Here is an 18948-nt window from a genome sequence, read left to right as displayed (position 1 = left end):
ACTACTGATCTTCTGTTCATTTAACCATAGTATAGTCTTTTTTGTTGAAAATTAAAATATAAATAAAGCAACTCTTTGTCATTACAAAATGAAAACAAATAAGACATTTTAATGAATTTAAAAATAAGCTCACTTAAAAAATATATGAGTAAATAAGTAAAGCTTATTCTTGTACACTAAATATATAACATTATAATATAATAAAATTAGATATCATTAATAAAAATAAATATTTATTTTAAATTTCATAAGAAATTATAGATCTTGCATAATGTTCACTACCTATGTTCAAATGTTTAAAAACTATATTGTTTTTAATTATTTATATTTTTTATTAACTAATATAAGTAAATCAATTTATAAATTTAATTATTATTAAAATTTTTTTTATTTATCTAATTTATTGTAAGTTTTAAGAAATTGCAATTTTTTCGATTGAGCGTTCTGTAAAATTTAATTTCCAATAATATTCCTTTAGATAAACTTATTAGTTAAAAACATTATGAAATTTGAGTGTGTAAAAATAAAATATAATAGAAAGTTGTAAAGAATTTAAATTTCATGTATATATTTTAGTCTATTTTTCTACATACAAACTATATAAAAATGTATAAATTTAAAACTAACAATACATTAAAAGTTTAAAAATTTACCACAATAGTAATATTATTATTAATATTTCTAAATTATTATTGAACTGATATTTCGTTATAAACCAATATAAAATATAAAATATTTTTATTTGTCATATCAAATATAACTCTTAATTATTTATTTTAGATACAAAATAATTTACGAAAACAAATAATATAATCAAATATAGGTGCTATATAAAATAATATATAAATATATTTTGATACTACATAATGTTATAAATTCAAATTAACCATAAAATAAAATAAATTTACGTTTAGTACCTATATTTTTTTGGCCAACTGTCATTGTAGTCTATTAAGCATAAGCCTTTTATGCACTTTATGTTCTTGATTTTCAGTCAATATAATTTATCAATGGTGTCAAAATCTTAGAGACGTCATTTATTATCATTTTATATTTATTTTAAACACATTTTTACCACTTATAATATATAATAATAATTTGTTTTATTTTTCATATTATTATAATTCAGTTGTTGTGCTTATAACTCTCTTGTATTATTTTTTTCAACATTAATAATTTTATAAAAAAAAAAATTGGCAGGTATTTAAATGTTATAAGTTATAAAATGCAAATAGCTCATTATATTTTTTTTGTATTTTACTTAGATATATTAGATATTTTACTTACACAGTATTTGTATCGAAAACACCACTTTTGAATTTTGTGTTATGAATGTTAATTGTTTCTGAATTCTTACCCTAAAATAATTAAAAATATTTAAATTCAAACTAAATTGATATGAGGTTTAATGTATTCGTATATGTTTGATAGGTTTATGAACGTATGAACATTAAACTTTGTGGAACTCACCTATATTTTTAATTTCCTAAATATATATATATAATTTTTTTTATTATTATTACTTTAAGTTAAAAAAAAATACTAAAAATTTTAATTATGTGTTAAATAAACTGTTAAAAGGATTTTTAATTTAAATATTTAATATCGTCCAAATTTAATATTTTTATGAAAATAATTCTCTTTATTTAATTTGTAATTTGTATCTAAAAACTGTTTAGGAAGAAGCAAAATATTTTTGTGAGATATTCTACACTATCTTTGTCACTAAGCCTAACCTTTTTATTTAAGATTATAAACTACTAAAAAAATTCCAAGTGATCCTAATAAATATATGAAAAATAAATAGAAAGTGTTACCAATCAACTACTTTATTTTATCAAATTGTTTCAGATCTTATTAAGATTCTCACAAGGGTGGAAATAAGTTATTTATTTTGCTTTTAGTTTATGATAGGTAGGTAAGTTGATATAATTTTTTCAAAAATATTACATTTATCATATTATTAGTATTAATTAGTTTAATAATAATATAAATGCATACTAATAAAATAATTAAATTCACATAAATAAATATTATACGAGTGAACATCGTATGTCATAAAAATTTTAACTTTAAATACTTATAAAAAAATTAACTGGTTTTTTAGTTGAATTTTTAATACATATAAGTCAAAAAACTTTTACGAAAAATTTTATAAAATTTTAAAATTGTAGGTACAAAAATTTTTATTTAATTTTTAAGTTTTTAACAACAAAATAATATACTAATTATCCCAATTTTATGAATTATAAATTAATTTTAATCTATAAAAAATTTGAATACTCGTAATATGTTTTAAATTTTTTTTATTTTAAATATAAAATCATCGAATTTCTTTTTTTTAAGTCAAAATCATTCATTTATCTCATCTATGCTTACTCAGAAAATAATATATTACCTATATTATTATGTTGCTCTGAGTAATAATTGGTACATAAAATAGTTGCAAAAAAAAGATTAAGGTTCAAAATTATTGTTGTTCATATGTAATATTACACAGTATCTGAGTCTCAAAACATACTCTAATTGTGTCTGCGGGTAAAAAAAATTGTCTCATATTTTCTATATCAACAACTAGATTATTAGGCTATTAAATATTATATTATTATACTATAAGGTATTTTTTATAAATTGTTAAGTTTATTAACTGTTTTTGATTAAGTGTGAGGATTTTTTGTTGAATTTTTAGTTTGTTTATCTCTGTACCTTGATTTAGTACATTATCGAAATTTTAGAAGTGGTTAACCTCACTGAAAATATTTCACCACAAGCTGGATATTCAAGTGGATTTTCTTAAGTAATGAAGTGTTCATAAGCGATGCGAGTGTAGCCTATTCAAGAAGAGGATTCAAAACCATTATAGAGTATTGTGTATATAAAATACAGAAATATTAAAACCATAAATAATAGTATTTCTAGTTTTCTACACTAGACAAAACGCATATCATAAAAAAATATATATAATATTGACTGAGTTATCCTCCCTCACTAGAAAAAAAATAAAATTTAAAAATATCTATATGGTATTATTATGTTTAATGTTATATCGAAGTGTAATAAAACAATATCTATATTCTATATTAGTTATATAAGCAAAATATAATTCTAGGAAATTGTGAATTTTGGCAGGTTTATTTTAACGCACTTTAAAGTGTATTTGTTGGTATTAACGGAAACTGGCCTAAAACAAAATTTAAAGTTATTGACAATCATTTTGGCAGTTCTGGTATTTTTATGGGTCCATAAATTCAATATGATGATGGAACATTGTGGTGTATAAGAGCAATAAAAAAAAATAAACAAAAACAACGATCACCGCAAACCATAATACACAAAGGCCAGCCGACGTCATAAATTATCGTTTTGTATTATAACTCAGTACATCCATTTTCATTGAATTACGTAGCATATTAGTGCGATGTATTTTATATATGTATTAGGCAATCCATTGAAATTTTAAAACTAACCTGAACATGTAAATGATATCGTAACTTAATTGGAACATTGTTGTAAAAATATTATTGTTTGAAATTTAAATTTATAGCATTATTCGCATTAATTATAATATAGTAAAAAAAAATCAATTATTTGAACAATATCATTTTTTTAATTATTATTATTATTATTATGGTCTTTGCATGTCATAATATAGTTTCCAAAATACAAAAGTCTATAAATATAAAACCATATTATAAGTACCTAAATACCTATACTAAGTACTTATTAAGGAACATGGGTTTTGTTTTGTAAACTATTTATATAAATGTAGTATTTTCAATTTTATGATTTTAGCTTAGTACCTATTGTATAATATAGTTTAGTATACTTAAATAAATACCTACATTGTGAAATTAATTATCAGTGTAAAATAATTATAAATGTCTTACTCAGAATATATTATTCGATTTTATTCAGAAAAGAAAAAAACAAATTTTCTGTTTTTAAATTAAAAATAATAATTGATATTTAAATGGATGTTTTTCAAATTGCATAAACGTCATTAATATTATGAGATTTATTTCGTATTTCAAATTTGCATTTTAATATGATTTCATGATATTAGAATTAAATGTATAATGAATTGTTTCAAAACATAAACGAGTTTAATAAGTAGGTAACTCAGAGTTAGTAAATCCTAACATTGCATGTACTTATCTTTTAGGAATAGTACTTTTAAATGAGATATTATTTCATGTAGGTACCTCAAATTATAAAACATCATACGGTTTATATTATGAATTATGATTCTTTAAACTAGTGTTAATATTCCTTTAAGTTCATAAATAAGTACTTAGGTTAATTTTTACTATTAAATAATTATACTTATTTAAGAGCTACATATTATAATTAAATCTTGAAAGTTTGTGAGTATATGTAAATTTTAAAAATGCATAATAAACCTATGTGACCATTATTATCAGTGTATAATTTCTATTAAAAAATGCACTGAAAAAGAAACATTAAAAACCACGATAAAGGTACTAATAAAAAATATATATATATACGAGTATATCTTAAGGTTCTGGATATCTACATTAAAATAAATTTTATTATTTATCTAAAATGAGTATATCAACATAATTTTATATTGTGGCTTAAATATAATGAAAATTGACTTTTTTCTTATTATCAAAGTTTTGATTGCAATGTCATTCAAAACATTTTGGGTGAAATATTTGATATAACTCGCTTTAGATGCCCTAAGGAAATAACATAATGCAGAAAACTTGTGCAGTTACGTCTTTATGAAGAACTCTTGTTTTCAAACTTGATAGAATTATGTATGGAGGATTTATAGGAGACTTGAGTTTTCTGTAACCTAAAAACTAAAATACTATATACACAATCACCGCTGTCGTAGTTTAAACACTGATCGTATTTGATGTATTATACTTTAAGTGGTTCTAAAACAAAAAATATACAAAACATTTTTTTAAGTTCTTAAATTAATTTTGTTATAATTTTGTGCGTTACAATATCAATTTGAAACAACTATCAATCAATTGTTGTCAAAATCTAAAATTCAATGAACATACATTTTTTGTACAAAATAATAATATTTTACAACTTATTTGATCACTGAGAGATAATTAAAATTGAAATATTTTGTTAATTATGCTATAATTTTAAATATTAGATTTTGAATGGAGCGATAAATGTACTGATTTTACAATGATGCATGCGTGTTTTTTACATAATATGCATAGTGAATTTTTCCAAAAAAAGTTCTATCATAAAACCATAAAAAGTACCTAGGAAATATCATGATAAAGATTATCTCAATACCAATCCTTAATTTTCCGATTTTTCTTTTGGGTTTTAATGTTTTCCATTTCGAGTTAGATATTTGTTTTGTTAAGTATTTTGTACAACACGAAGTGGCTTGCGCGTACGATTAAAATCAGAGTTCGGAAATAAACCGCAAGATAAACTTTATTATAAGTGTACAGCAATAATAATTGGTTAAATGATGTACTTTATTATATAATATTACTAAAACATAGTTTAAAAAAAAATGTTTCCACAGCTGTGTTTGTTTGAAAACACAAATTTAGATAAGGAAAAAATAAATTAAAATTATAAAAATTCGGTGCAGGATGTATTTAAAAATGATAAAAAAAAATACACATGTAAAAAGAATGGATTTTTTTTTTTTTTTAATATAATGCGGGTTGTTGTAAATCCGTGCGTTACAAAGACGGAAAACGGATTTAACCTTTAGAGTTCGGTGCCCGCATAAACACGCACCACAAGATATGGTGTCCGCGCCAACCATGCGAATGCACCCCTGGCCGACCGAGTGCGCGACTACACGCATGCAGCTTTTGTTTCGCGACCGTGTCAAAAATGCTGTCTTTTACAACATATTACGTGGCAACTCAACCACAAAAATAGTATTATCGTAACTAGCAGACACCGATATACCCATAGCGTAATTTCGGAGGTGCAAATATGCAATTTAACCATGCACTTTCATGGTCTAAAATTATTCGGGCCGTGCAAAAGTGTTATATTGCTGCACCTCGCAACTTAATTTAACTATAGGTTGATCATTTACACACTTTTAATATGAATGAAGTTTAACAGACAACTGATTAGTATTCCTTGGTTTTTTTCTTAATTTTATATGATTTTAAACGTATCTATATAAGTACTTTGAACAACTATAGGAATGAAATACCAGGCATATCAATTTAATAAAAGGAAAAAAGGTCTTTGAGAAAAAATAATTTTGTGAATAATTACGAGTATAGTTTTATTAATAAACGCTTTCTGGGTAATTTAAAAAATTTCAAACTTACTCTTACATCTTTACGTATGATTTAAAATGTTTTACGACTACGGTTTATCATATACGCCGTATAACATTATCAACGACTATCAGAAATTGATGTTACAAAATTCTGATCACTCATCATCATATTGCATAATATTAGTATACGCCCTGAAATCTGTATAAAAAAAGAGCTTTTATATTTTTTCATTTGGAATGCGATGTGGAATTTTATGGAAATATATTTATTTTATCCAATACTTAAAGGATATATCCCTATAATCAAAAAGCCACTGGTAATGTTATTCAATCATCACATACGTGGTAATATAACATCAATATAGTATCATATAGTATCAATATACTTATTTATTGTAATACTATAATAGATTTACCTAATGGAATTTTGAAGTCCATGTTCACACGCATTACATTTAATAACTTGTATTATAATTTTAATAAATCCCAAACATACGGGTTTGAATTGTGTTTATCGTACTTCAATTTTCCACGAAATGTTTTGGATTTTAAATTCGTAAAACATTACGAATGTCGTCTTGATCAAAGTATTTAGGTACGGCGTGTACTCAAAAATATAAGTCGATCCTTCCGCAACCACCGTCACGTCGTAACTATAGGTACTACATGATAATGAAATAAAAATGGATATGTAGACCTAAACCTAGATGTAACTTTTGGAAATAATTGTGGCAGGGGGGAGGAAATATTCGAGTCGCATCAAAGTATTTACCATTTAGTTAAGTTTATGTCGTATATTGTCCTAATTTTCCTAACCTACAAACTGTATACAGTAAATTACAATGTAACTGAACATTTTCCAAGGACAAACATGGTTATAGAAAAGTATTGTGTCTATAAAATAGAATCATATACCATACGAGTAGATGCAATAGGCGATAGTCTAAGAGGTTACCTGCAAATGCATCCGATAAATAACAGAAATTAAAATAATGTGCTTTGCAAACACAAATGATGTATTATATAATGATAATATTGAAAATAAATTTATGGCAAAAATTAATTTTAATCATATTAAATATTAGAGAATTCGATTTTTTATTTCATTGAGAGTACTAATTGGGCGTGTGAATATAAGAGATGCAAATTCTCGGCTATATATCCGTCGACCTTAACCCTCCAGAAAATATACATCGCTGGTTAGTACAACCCTTACCCTGTATTATAAACAGCTAGTGATTTAATTTCGTTGAATCATATAACGAGAACGTAATTTATTTGGATTACATGCACAATTGCCGTGTTCGTATGTGATATCGTTTACTCGTTAATTGGCACGTCAAGTATCGCACTGTCGCACGGCTAGTCGGCGGCGCGCCTATATTATATTATAATATACACCGTTTGTAACGCTGTAATACAACAGACAAACGGTTTTAATACGTGTATAGTTACCGCAATGGGTTTCATTTATTACTATGATTGCGTATTATTATTATTTTCAATGCGTTCGCTTACCAAGCAAATCGTGACAATATGTTGGCAAACTTCAAATTCGTTTACACCTGATTCGTTTTTAATGCAAATATCGCAATGCAAACCGCACAATGATCCAATTATATGCTTCGTTATTAAAACCGATTAGAATAATTTATTTGCGAATGTGACCAATAATAAATTATTGTGTTAAGCGGAAAAACAAAAACGTCTGAGTTAATTGTATACTTTTACGACATTATAACAGTGGTCGAATATCAAAAAACATTGAATAGGTACTTGTGAACTAAAGTATGCCTCCGTGCTATCACATTTTATGTAGGTATCTGGTATATGGATTAGAAATGTTAAATTATTCAATATCCGTTTCAACAAAACCATTGACTTGGCGTTGACCGTATGTCTAACACTATAACGTCTAGGAAATTAGAATTTCTTAACTGTGGTCCTAACTGAGTGTAGCCGGAAACTATATTTCAGTGCAATGGGATGGTTAAATCGAAAACCGACCGGATAAAGTTACTCATTGTTAAAACGTTAAAGGTTCGACCAGACGATCAAACGAACGAAATGGTTTCATCGAAAACCTAGAAACGATTCAATATAATATATACATTATACATACTTACAAGAGTTAAAAATAAATATATATAATATTATATATACTCAAAAATCATATACCATGTGAAATATATAATATTATACTAAAGCAAAATATTAGTTAATCACATTTACATTCTATAAGTTAATATATTGTAAACATCGTATTTCATGCGATACTCAGTATTAGTGATTCTCAATAACCATACAATTTCATACCTGTAAAGTGTATACTATACGTTATAAGTAACAATGTTTCGTGTGAGTAGGTGTATAATACAGAACTTTCTTGATTGGAGCTAGTAGCAGTAGGTACAATAATACATTATAATTTATAACAAGATAAAATTGTCCTTCAAACAGAATATATTGCTATTTCATCTAAGCAATTGATCATCCAAAAGTAGGTCAACTATAATATACGTGACTATATTACATTATTCAAAGTGAATTAGAGAACAATAATTAGCCAAACAACACATAAACCATCAGTATAATATGTATTGTGATAAAATGTCACCATTTTTTCATAGATATGTAAAAACTAATTTGTTCATAATTTTACTTTGATGGAACTAGAATACTAAATTTACGAATTTTCTCATCTTATATTAAAATGCGTGCACCATTTTTTTTTCATAGTTGCATTACGTTTAAAAGTTAAAAGTTTGTACATTATATTGATTAATAAGTTAAGTATTGACAACAAATAATTCAACAGAAGCTCTTCAACTATAAATACATAATTATGATATTAAATTTTAGTTTGATGTTAGGTATATTATTGGTACATTAATAAATTAACAATCAAATGAAAAAAAAAATTCTAATATATTTATGGAAAACAGTTTTTCAGTTTTAGTCAAATAATTGTTACTTAACTATTATTTATATTAAGAGATAATTTTTTGTTTAATATCTACAAAGCAAACAATATGTTCTATTTCGAAATTTATTGATTTTAAATGCACCTACTTATAAGAAAGCAATTGCGCCGTATAATTAAATTGTTTTTTTTTCTTTTGAAAACTGTTTGTAGATTGAATAGGATCTTATATAGGGATATATAGTTTATCTTGTATACTACAATTCTTTTATCCTTGACGGATCACGTTTTTATCAATTAGGAACATACAGAGAGAAAAAAACAATTTATACACTAATTAGATTTTTGTTCATTGCAGTTAGCAATCATTATGTGCTTTTGTGCAGACCAATAATAAATTATGCTGCATCTAATTATAGCATTTTCCTAATAATACCTATTTATACTAAGGATAATTTATTGCTTTAAAGTAGGACAAGCATTTTTTATTAAATTTTACTGTCGATTAAATGTATATTATTACATGCATAATTCATATAAATATTTATAATCAAATTCAACACATAGTTCCAGATTCATATTTTGTAAAAGCAAAATATTTTTCTTGATAATTTGATTTATAAACAACAAATATTAAAACAATATTATATAAGAATTATTTATTTTAAGCATTTATGATATTTCGTAAACTTATTAGAAGTAAAATTGTGTCCGAACTTACTGCGTTATTTTCACATTTTATCCATATGCAAATTTAAGATTTTTATTTTATAAAATATAATTATAACTATTTATTATACATTTGAAAATTATAGCGTACAGTTTCCAAAATATACTCCGCTTTAAATTAAATTAAAATAATTCCAAAATCAAACCAAAAGTAAATATTTACATTGGCAAGTACATTGATTGTTGAAAATTAATTAGGTATTGACAATGTCGGAATTTTGAATATGTAGTAATATTTTAAAGAGGCTCCATGTTAAGACTTACAAGACATCCTAAGATTCAACAAGTGAATTTGACAACAAGTTAGACGTCAAACTTTCTGTACATAATGTTTACTAATTTATAACTAAACGGGAGTTTCGACAATTGTTATATTCAAAATCTAATGTTGTACAAATATTAATTTAAGATACATCTTAACTCATATAATTAGTTAGATCATGTTGTCCATAAAAATATTAAGTTATTATAATACATTTGTTAGATAAATATATATACAATGATAAAAATAAATAAATAAATACGTTTAAAAATAATTCAATCTTTAGACATATATTTTTCTTATAAATTAATTTAATTTTTAAATCGAAGTACATTCTAAATCTTATTTTAAATCACCCTCAAAATTTAAAATCAAAGGATTTTCATCACCCCAAAAAGTGATAATAGTTAGAAAAAAATATTATTTTAAAATCAACACATTCATCGCTTCTCATAGAATCTAACGGTAAGAAATCGCTCAGCTGTACATTTAGTAGGTATCGAATAAACTTAGTCATTAAATCTATGTATTACTGTAATTTATTTATTAAATTTGAATTAAATTATTCAAATCATTTCATACGAAAAACAATTTTAAGCGAAGACTGTCTGTCGAATCTGTCGCAAATATTTCTAAATAAATTTAATTATACATTTATGTTACTATTGTAGCAATTTATTTCACTATAAGTAACTCTAAAAATTAAATTATTTTTTATCAAATATATGACATTCATTATATTTATATAGTTTATTATTATAATTAAATTTTGAGTCAATACCAACCTACGTGTAAATATGTTTGTAATTTAAAATATAGGCAGTATCTAAATATAAATCAACAGTTTTTTAAAAAAAACATTGTATATACAACATATAATAATGCATTTGAAAGTTTCAATTCATCACAAATACAGTTTTTGAATTATAAAATAACTAAAAATTGAATTTTTTATTTAAATGTTGAATTTCTTTTAATTTCAACTTCAAATGTCTATAAAAAAAATTATGCGTATACATTTGTTTGGTTTCCCAATAAACTACCTGTGAGGAACATTATATTATATTTTCGGGCTTAAGTTATAAAAATTTAATATTTAATACATTTTTAATATTACAAAACAATTCTTTTCAATCCTAATTATTAACCAAAAAAAACCAAATTAAACTAAGATTTTTAGTTTTAATGCAATATTACAATTTGTTTTATATCTATTAAACATTTTAGACAATATTATTCTACTTTATATATTTATTATAATGGTTAATAAGATTATTTATTGAAAAGAATTTCGGGTGTGGGATTGGAAGTTGGAACGTTACAGCTGCATTCGTTAATGACAATATAGTTCATATAATATGTAAATAATCAAACATACTATCAATATATTTAACTAAACATTACAATATTTTTTGATAATATTTTGAGGTAAATTTCATTTGATGAGAATTGTACGAAGAAGGTATTTATTTTTCTAAATAACATTGTACGTATACATCACATACTTTATCACTAGATTAAAATGGACCCAACTGATCTGTCTACAAATTTCCTCCAGATACACTTATCTTCTTCAAACTAATTGATCAAATTAAGTAAGACAAATGGTGTGCGTTCTGTACTTTATTCCTCGTACAGGTAGAATCAGACGTATTAAGTGAATTAATAAAGCCATAAACGAAACAGCTATCTAAAATTCAAATATAAATGTATCTACTTGTAATTTAGTGAAAAGATTAAATTCACACAAGCTACATTTAATATTGAATAGAAGTTTAGAAATTTAATTTTTCAAAATGATGTAAAAAACAAATAGGTGCAGTTCGTTGCTTCTTATTACTATAATAAGCTCTAAAATGTAATCAACTATATATGTTAAGACAATTAAAATCGGTACATCGTATACTCGTATCGTGCATGACATTATCGCCTTTATCTTTTAAAAAAAAATGATTTAATTTAACAACAATGTGGTACAGAAAAAAAGTAGTTAATAATTCTGATTTAATTTATTTGTTACTAAAGTAACAAAGTTGTAGATTGTACATAACAATTTTTTAGATTAAGTAAATCTTTGAATGTTTGTACACTATATTATCGTGTATAGACTATAGGTACATAGTATTTAAATTTCTATACCGTTAAAACTAAAGACCAGTATAAAGTTAATATAAAACCAATGTAAACGAACATAGATTTCAGTGTTTTAAATTTTAATAACACCCTTTGAATTAACTTATAACTAAAAATTACAATTCCGAGGACGACAAACAAAACACCAAAGCATATAGACTGTAACGAAATAATTACAGTATACACGAATGTTAAACTCGTATTATATAATCTGACATAAAATAAAAGATTTTATTATAATACGATATACCCATCCAAAGTATAATAACATCCAATACATTTAACTTAATAAAAATAGATTGTTGTGATTAATCTTTAATTGTTTTGTAATTTCGGATCTAACAACAAAAATCACGAATATAGTTTGAGTTATATACTATAAGGTCTATAGATAGTAGACTATAGACATTATAGAGATTATGAATCTTTATAGTATAGGTATTTCGTTTCACCATTTATTTGTTATTTATTTTATTTAAACGATTAAAACAATTAACTATTCTCTTTGTCGTTAAAATCCAATAACTGCATTTTAAACATTATATTAATGTATTCGTAAATGTACATTATTTATTGACGTTCTTGGCAATCAAATACGAAAATTAAGTGTTAAGCTAAAGTAACTGATATGTACCAGATTCGAGGAGTATACCCTGTTTACCAGCTATGTTTATATGCGTAGCTGGTATAAGTCGTATGGTTGAGACCGGATGATGATTGATCATTTTATTTTTAATGTACTGCTTCCCATAAAGGTCATCTCCGATCGAAGACTGATTTGAAATAGATAGTGAATATTCTATAATAAAATAAAAACAAATTGATCGAGTGACAAAAATCAAATATATATATATATTATTATTATTCATATTAAAAAACGTTATATACTATATAGTTACTTAGTTGATATAGTTTGATTATAGTTTTTTGTTAACGTGACAAATTCCACATACGATTGAAAAATGGATGCAAATATCATTCTATTGCTATCTCAGAAGTTGGTTAACTTAATACATAATTGATCTCTGTAAAATATAAAATATATTATTTAATCCTTAAAATTATACGTTAACACTTAACATAATTTCTATGATAAAGAAACAATAGTAATAATTTATACCCATAAATCGTACAACCACTACAACCACTCTTGGCCATAATTTGTAAATGAATACTAAGTAATTTAAACTTCTGACACATCTAATAAATTATAATATATGTTATATACATATGAAAAATATACAACCAAATGGAAAATGCTTTATAACAATAAGGTATGAACATGATTATGTATTAATGATACGATTGCTAATAAACATTAGTATAATTTTCTATAGGATAACACTTTAATTATAAAAAATAATTTTTACATAACTGTATAATTTACGATAATATGTATAAATTTATTTTTATCCAATTTATACTTTTAATTTAAAAATCAAAATTGTGTATTTTAGACTAATTATTATTAAATTAATTTAAACTAATTTTTAACGCTGTAATTTTGTTGGATTTTTTTTCTGTTGTGATTAGTATAGTTGCCAAAAGTTTCCAAGAATATAAAAATATCATTATCACTCAAACGTTAAAAAAAATTATTTTAGCATATAAATTCAAATTAATTAAGGATTTTATAGAACCAAATTATTGTGTTTCTTAATTTATATTATAAGACTGAAAGTTTGAAAAGTAATTAGTTTTACTTAATTTTAGTTCGGTATTTTTTTCTTCTAATTTTATAAAAAAAAACAAAAATGAATATATAAAATATAAAAATATAGAATTATATTTTTTTATAAAATCAAAATGAATAAATACAATATAAGTATATAAAAATAAAAATAGATGAAATAAAAAATTTAAAAATAACGAAATTAAATTAAAACTTCATAAAATACTAACGTTGTGTTAGGGGTACCTATCCTTTTAAATCTAAAAATTTTAGATAGAACTTTCATAAGAAATAATTATATTATTGATATATATTGTAATACATATAATAATATTATAATGCTAAAATTAATTTTTCAAATTAAGTATATGCAAAATATTACAACGCGTGTAATTTACGAATAATTGAATCGTATATTATAATTTTCGGTTTTGTATAATGTTTAATTCTATTCATTGAGTTGTGACCAATCTGGCGTAACAAACTTCACCGAATAATTCAATAATATTTTATGGAACAAATGTACGAAAATCGAATGTTCGTTTACATTATACGGACGATATTATTATATAGTACAAAAACACCCACTCGTGTTCCGTGAAGCAAACCACTGTAAGCACAATACCAACGTAATAATTCCAATCTAATCTCACTTTGTCAATTAGATACGCTCGCACAATTTCTGTAAACATTAATATATTATTATTTTTTATTCCGACCAAAATCAATAGAACGACATTGAAACGACAGCGTGACATACGCATTTCAATGTTAACTTCCAAACTACAAAATATAAATTATTCTCGATTGAAATAAATTAAACATAATAATCATTATAATTATAATATTATGAGGTGCGCACAATTGATTCAGTTGGACTATTTATTTTTTTATTTTTTTTTCAATATTAGTTCGAAAACTTCTAACAATTTTCAGAAAAACCTTATTATCACGGTAATTATTGATCTCCGTTCATTATAATAGGTAATTAATATTTTAATTTTAATAAAATATTAATTGTTATAAATACAATGTACTGCCCATAGTATAATATCATTAATTTTGTCATACCGTTCGTGTTATCTTATGCCAAACGTGTTTACGTTTTAAAATGTTTCATTTTTTTCGTCTATATTGTTTTAAATCTAATAAACTATGTTAAAATTAATGTTGAATAACTAAATTCGCATATAAAGTAGGATTAATATAAAATATGTGTCTAGACATAGCTATATCATATATGACTACGATAGTTATATTGCCTCATACAGGTATAATGAGAATATTGTGCCATCCTCGCCATTTGTAAAGGAGTGAAATTATTATCGTTCATCAGCGGTTTTCAGTCATAACTTTAAATTATATAATATTACAGGGAACTACGTCCTTTACATAATACCGTGTTGGAGCTTTATTGATAACTACTGTAAGACAAGATGGATTTATCTTGGTATTTTATATTATAATACGTTTATGGATGAATGCGATGTAATTAACGGCGTGTTTGTTTGACTGTGGTCGATTATTTAATGAATATATATGTATAGACACACATCTATTTGAAAACGTTTAAGTATAGTAATATTATGATACATGCAGTACATATATTATTGTAAATAGAGTTCAATATTAAACGTTTAAAATTAGGCTCGAATAGATAGAAAAGTGAATATAGGTAAATTTTATTGATAACAATTTAATACACGTTGATACAATCATTACCAAAATCTAATCAAGTTTTGTAACATCGGCATGTATATTTTATAAAAACATTATATAACATTTATATCAGTATATCAGAATAAGATAATAGTAAATAATATTATTTATAACACTTTTTAATACCTTTTTATGTTTTGATATCGTCACTTGATTAGTGAAACTCCAATAACCACAAAAAGTAACCATCGACTTGTCGATTTAACAAGACATCGAGTCCAGCATTCCTATGTTATTTCAAATCTATAATAATAGAAAAAATAATATATCACATATTTAAACATTGTAAAATTATAATTAATATATAGGTATGAGGTGCAATACTTTCACTCGACTTGAGCCCATATTCTTTTAATAAAACTATTAATGATCATAAATTTTTTTTTGAAAATGTGCAAGTACTATGCTATATCGCTATACATATAATATAGAAAAATAATGAAATTATTTGAAATTGTTAAGTTGACATGTGTTGGTAGAATTCAAATTCGTTCTAACCAATGACAAAAAACAAATATTTTCTCATTTTGTTTGTAATACCTAAAAAACAAAAAAATTTTAATACGATTAATTTTTCTTTAACTAGTTATAATCATGTACCTATCCATAGAATTTAATCTGTGTACCTGTATCAGTTCCAGTAGATCGCAAACATGGGTAGATAAAAACTAGTAAAATAAATTTTAAAGAATTAAAACCATTTTACGCGATAATAATAATAAATAATAATACGGTATGAATAAGTACAGTCAACTGTAATGTCTATTGTCTACTAAGAACTTTAAAATAGTATAATACTCTGAATATATACCAACATACTTATGCTAACACTTATAAAACAATGTCCATATTATATAATAGACAAGAAAACCTCTTAAAAACTTTGAGTAGTGGTTTTTAAATCCAACTATGTTTTTCTAGAAAAAAAAAATCATTGTTTTATTTTGTTTTTATCACACAAACTATTATCTAGCTAGACACTGAGAAAAAAAAATGTACAACAAAAAATTCTACAGTCATGAACTCCTGACGCTTCTTTCTTATCCCTCTGAGTACTTTGAGATTTAGATTACCATATTACTGACGATCACCTATCTTGAGAACACCCAAATTATATTTTCATGGTGTTTATTTGAGCAGTCAAGACTCGCGTATTGACTCTCTCTAATATTCCTTTAATATCGGTGGAGATGTACACAAGCCAAAATATTACGGTTAAGACAGCATGGTAGTTGAATGTAAATAAACAGGAATTAGTTAAGTACGTGCTCAAATTAATGTAATGAACACTAAGTGGATGAACTCAAACGCTAAATACGAAGTGCTTATTTTTACCAAATGTTTTTGGTTCGATTAAAAACGAAAAATCAGTAAGGAAAATTAAATGTTTAACTAACGCATTTTTAGTTTTTTAATTTTTAAAACCATTTATCTAAACTAAATTTTATAACAATAAATATTACTATATTATTATATATATAATTATATTATATTATATTATATAATTGTATTATTATTATATTACCTATCCTCAAAATAATGAACCTGAAATAATCATTTATACAATTTTTAATCTTATTCAAATTTTCAAAAATGTTTGGTAAAACAAAACGTCATAGCGTCGTTGCAAAACGGTTGCTGCGAAAATTTATGTTTCATTATAAAACTGCAGAAAACGCGCAGAATGTATTTCAAATGTTACACGTGAATAATAATAAAAGATAAAATTATTCTTTAAAGTAACAAAACGCAAAAGATATAAACAAAATCTTTTTGGCGTATACAATTGTTCATAATGTAAAAAGTTTGGCAAAAAATCATTGTTTTCAAAACAGTTTTCGGTCGTTCAATAAGGTACGCCAACGTTCACAACGATTCAAATTGTGGTTTAGCGATGAAATGTGATGTCTGTATAATATAATAGGTATATTAAAACTTATTATCGTAATGTACAGTTATTTTAATGTAGTACAGTATAGTAATATATCGTAATTATGTTAATCTTCCAAACCATACTATCACTACCTATACTCAGTGATGTGTACACTGAGGAATCAAAATGTGGTAAATAATTAGTAGACATTAATTCATGTGTTACCATTTTACATGTAATTATTAAAATTGAAAATAGCTCACTGAAATATGGTTTTTTTAAATAATGCTTTCTTAGAATTTTTATTAAAATTCTGTTTAATATTGCAATAGAAACATATTTTGAAATATATTTTAAAAAAATACTACTTTAATCGATTGGAAGTTATCAGTGTTATAAATATCGTTTTGAAGAAGTGTTTAAGATATTATATATTTACTCGTATGTCCATAAATTACTATCCTTAATAGATATATTTAAAATTTAAAATCACAACTCACGTAAAATTATTAGTCAAATCCCCCAAAATAATGATTATTCAACATATCAATAATAATTATTTCTAATACAATTTATTTAATACTAGATGATAAAATCATTAAAAAAGTATTAAATACTACTATTAAAAGTAATTTAAATACTTTTATTTCTCTAACATTTATATAACATAGTACCTATAAGCGTTCCCGGACTTTTACGACAGGGTAAGTATATTATACAAGCACGTAAATAATAATATTATATCGTACTATGATGCAGTATTGATGCACCACAGCCTTTTTCCTCCCACCCAATTCAATGTTAGAATTGGTGTGGCGGAAAGAAAAAATCGGCTGGATAGGCTCTGGTGTCTATTCAGCCCTATTAGATTAAAGTACTTTTTTTTATACACACTAAATTGTCTCGGCGGTATAGTGGTTGATTCGGAAATATTTAATACCAAATCAAAACAAACAAACCATTTACATAATATTCGTTTGAAAAGCAAAATAAAAAACATGTTACTTAATACAAATTATTTAGATTCAAATTAAAAAAATTTAAGTACATATTTTTGTATACTTCGGTTATTTTACTACAAAAATGTGTTAGTTTTTAATACATATTATATTTAATAACTTATAATATCAAATAATCAAAATAAAATTTTCAGATAAAATTAACAAACTAACATTTTATTTCTTAGTACAATTTAAGAGTATAATATTCAACATTTGTATGAAATTTAAAAAAATATTATTCCTGCAAAATGTTACCAAAATAATGTAGATACATTTCTGTTTTCTTCACTGTTATCAATTCAAACTATAGAAACAATTAAAAATCATGTTCAAATGTTTTTTTTAACTATTATTTCACTAGCGGTATTTCTATAGCGCATATT

General features: G+C 24.1%; 1 long non-coding RNA gene across 2 annotated transcripts; it reads right to left on the bottom strand.

Annotated features, from left to right (window-relative positions):
* Positions 1 to 1240: 1240 nt before the first annotated feature.
* LOC126550413 (uncharacterized) lies at positions 1241 to 17217 on the bottom strand. Of its 2 annotated transcripts, XR_007604497.1 has the most exons (5): positions 16016 to 17217; positions 15818 to 15934; positions 13200 to 13325; positions 12935 to 13099; positions 1241 to 1358 (listed from the first exon to the last, which is right to left on the bottom strand). It is a non-coding gene; the product is annotated as an uncharacterized LOC126550413 (long non-coding RNA). The 2 variants fall into 2 exon arrangements; XR_007604496.1 differs by lacking the exon at positions 1241 to 1358 and having other exon boundaries at positions 12657 to 13099.
* Positions 17218 to 18948: the final 1731 nt, after the last annotated feature.

Source organism: Aphis gossypii, chromosome 2 (assembly GCF_020184175.1).
Source record: "Aphis gossypii isolate Hap1 chromosome 2, ASM2018417v2, whole genome shotgun sequence".
Classification (NCBI taxonomy): domain Eukaryota; kingdom Metazoa; phylum Arthropoda; class Insecta; order Hemiptera; family Aphididae; genus Aphis; species Aphis gossypii.
The sequence above is the reverse complement of the archived record's forward strand: the minus strand, read 5'-3'. Positions and strand labels throughout refer to the sequence as shown.